Below are 3,865 nucleotides of genomic sequence, written 5' to 3' on the forward strand. Positions count from 1 at the left end.
TAAGTGTCTGAAGCTGGATTTGAACTCAGGTCTCCCTGATTCCAGGCTTGGTACTCTAGCTACCATAGCACCTCATTGCCTCTTCCATGGGATAGCATTTCAATAATAACAACAATAACAGTAACCAGCATTTATATAACTCTTTAAGGCTTACAAAGCACTTTATAAATATTACCTTATTTTATCTTCTTGACAATCCTGGGAGGTAGGTGCTATTATTATCCCCATTTTATAAGTAAGGAAATTGAGGCGGAGATTAAGTGACTTGCCCAGGATTGTACAAGGCCAAATTTGTACATGTCTTCCTGACTCCATTTCTAATAGTCTATCTACTGTGCACCCAATTGCCTTCGAATAAGGCTAAAGAGGACAGAACCTAGAAATGCAGAGCAAGGGTCATCCACTCTACCCTTCCCCCCTTACAGTATTGCTAAGTGACTTCATTAACTGTAATGCCATGCACAGCAGCTTTCCAGAAGAATGCTACTGTGAACAGCTTTTAAGATTCTGATTACACAGTATAGTGAACACTCTATTCCATAACAAATCAAAGCAAAACATTCACAGAAAATCAAGGTACAGAATTCACAATATTACTACTTGTCACAGAAAATCACAATATAATAAGCTTATCATTAAATTGGCCACATAGTCTTCACCAAAGTGGTCACAATATTTAGAACAGAGAGCAATCATCTCAAAGTACAATAGTCAAAGTCTTCTACTCATGGGCCACACTTGATTAACTCAATCAGTCATTTATTCAGCAACTACTCACAAACCCCTCCACCCCTAGGTCACTAGTAAACTACAATTTCATCATTACTCAGTACCCATGGAAAGGTCTTATCATCTTGACTTGGGGCCAGTTCTCAGATTCCCTGGATCCCCTTCCATGGTCCCAGATTCTACCTGGATTCACCAGACTGTCACCTGGGTTCAATGGCAGATAGCTCCCATTTCCTTGTCCAGCTCTCTGGGTAGGTCCTGCTCCACACTGAAGTTCACAGGGTCCAGTCCATCTCAGATCCTTCACAATTTCTGCTCCAGGGAATTAAAGGCTCAACCAAACCACAAACAAACAAAGCATCCCAGTCATGCTTCCTCAGTCTTCTGCTTCCTCAGTCTTCTCCTGGGCTTCTCTGTCACCTGGGTTCCTGGGCTCTTGGGCTCCTGGCTCCTGGCTCAGGGCTCCTGGCTCAGGGCTAAGGGTTCCTGGGCTCCTGGCTCCAGGCTCCGGGCTCTGGGCTCCAGGCTCAGGGCTCCTGGGTTCCTGGGCTCCTGGCTCCTGGCTCCAGGCTCCTGGGCTCCTGTTCAGAAGAAGCTCCACCACCACAAGTTCTCAGGAAATTCTGGCTCAGTTCTCGATTCTCTCTCCTGTAGTTGCTCTGCCTCCAGATTCTTGTCCCAAGAAATTCTGACTGTGCCTCTCTGGGTCTTTTCTTATATACACACAGCATTAGCTACCTGTTTCAGCCAACCTCTTCCTGTTACTTCAGTAACAGGAGACAGGCATCCATACCTTCTGTTTCCCCAACAGAAGAGGCTTGATCAGTTACTAAGTGCTAAGTACCTGCTACCTTTGCCAACACAAAGGGATCTTCAAATTTGAATTACATTACCATTGCTAACACTTCTCTTCTGCAGCATAAACATCCCTAGTTCCTTCTCCCAAGCTTCAGATGGAAGGAAACCATGGCCCTTTGCCATCCTCTCCCCTGCATATACTCCCATTTGTCAATGGTGCTTTTGAAATCGAGGACCCAGAAATAAACAGGAGATTCACAGAATCCAGTGAACTATCACCTCCCAATGGAAGGACCCTCTAAGTGTTATACCAGGACCCCAACCCCACCCTGGAATATTGAGAGACCTGGAGGAAATGCCTCTTCTCCTCACCTCCCAATACATTGGGTAGGTTCTCTATGATGAATAACTGGGAGGGTATGAACAATGAATCACACAGATGGATGAAAAAGCCACCATGGGTCATGGTCTACACCAGTGGAAGAAATATCCATATAGGTGAGAGTTAGAGCATCAAGAAAGGATTAAAATAAGAAAGACTGAGCATGCTAGGTATACTCCAACAAAGAAAAGATCTTTTCAACTGGAAATGGGAGGTAGCACAGAATGAATGTTAGTTTTAGAGTCAGGACAACTGGATTCACACCCCAGTTTTGACATTTACTAGTCCTGTGACCCTGGGCAATTTACTTTGTTTCTGTAAGTCTCAGTTTTCTTATCTGTAAGATGGGGATAAGACACATTACCTACATACATTACAGGACTGTTGTGAGAAAAGTTCTTTGTAAACCTTAAAAAAACACTGCAGTAATGGGAGTTATTATTATCTTTGGCCTAGTTTGTAGCCCTAGCAGCCTGGACAGGGTTCCAGGCCAAAAGACCCAAATTTACGGGGTATCTATCTAGCGTGTAAAATTCTATCTTCCAAATACCTTTCCTTTCTTGGCCATTTGGGTTAGCAGACAATGAACTCATCCAAGCTAACTATAGCAACATTCCCCTAACCCAGGAAGCAGATGGCCAGAAGTCTGAGCGGGCAGCATACCCAAAAGGAACCCAAAGAGCCTCCAAGTGGGAGAACTGATGAAAATAGCCCTCAGAGGGAGACAGGAGACTCTCCCAAAAGGAGGCTACTATTATTGGCTGTCAACAGTCTTGAAAGACATGGCCCACTATATTTCCTCCAGCACCAAAGTTACGAATCATCAGCCAAGTGACTGGCCATGGAGATATCGAGACAGGAAGAGAATGGAGAAATAAAGCAAAAAGAAGGAGATTATTTTTTTTTTTAAGCAATCAGGGTTAAGTAACTTGCTCAAGATTACACGGCCAGTTATTTCTGGGTGTGGTGCTGATTATCTGAGCCCGGATTTGATCCCAGGTTATCCCAACACTGGAGCCGGTGCTCTTACTCGCTGAGCCACCTAGCCACCCCTAAGCAATTGGGATTAAGTAACTTGCTCAAGGTTACATGGCCAGGTGTTTCTGGGTGGGTGCTAAGTGTCTGAGCCCAGGATTCGATCTACAGGTCATCCCAACACTGGAGCCGGTGCTCTTACTTGCTGTGCTTCCTGGCCGCCCAAGCAGATTATTTTTAAAAAGAGATGAGAAAATAGTGAACACATACGTGATATGCAATAAAAACAATAGCAAATATTAGAACCAGAGTCAGAGACCTTGGGTCAGGCATTTTATAGGGACCTCAGAGTTGGAAGAGAAATCAAGGACCAACTAAACCAAACCATGCTGAACGAGAATACACTGGACCTCATCATACCTGGGGACAATTATAATGTCCAGGAAGTATTTTCCTTATATAAAGCCAAAATCTGCCTCTGTGTAATTTTTAACCATTTCCTCCATGTCTTGGCCCCTCTGGGAACAAGAAAAACAAGTCTAAAGACTTTTCCACATAGCTCTTCAAATATCTGAAGACAGCTTTCACTGTCCCTTTCCCCCCAAAGTCTTCTCTTTACTTTTTAAAATTCAATTTAATTTCTAAAAAGTATTCATTTATTTATTAAGCAAAGAAACATTTTTATTCTTTTTTTTCCAGTTCCAAAATCTCTCCCTCTCCTTAGCCCCCTTCTCCACTCAATGAGAAGGCAATAAAAACAAAACCTATTACAAATAAGCATAGTCATGTAAAACAAATGTTCACATCAGCCATGCTCCAGTAAGAGAGAGAGAGAGTGAGAAAAGAAAGAAAGGAAGGAAGGAAGGAAGGAAGGAAGGAAGGAAGGAAGGAAGGAAGGAAGGAAGGAAGGAAGGAAGGAAGGAAGGAAGGAAGGGAAAGAAAGAAAGAAAGAAAGAAAGAAAGAAAGAAAGAAAGAAAGAA

Source organism: Petaurus breviceps, unplaced genomic scaffold (genome assembly GCF_028583685.1).
Source record: "Petaurus breviceps papuanus isolate PSGF00001 unplaced genomic scaffold, PetGlider_PUasm1.0 186, whole genome shotgun sequence".
NCBI classification, from domain to species: Eukaryota; Metazoa; Chordata; class Mammalia; order Diprotodontia; family Petauridae; genus Petaurus; species Petaurus breviceps.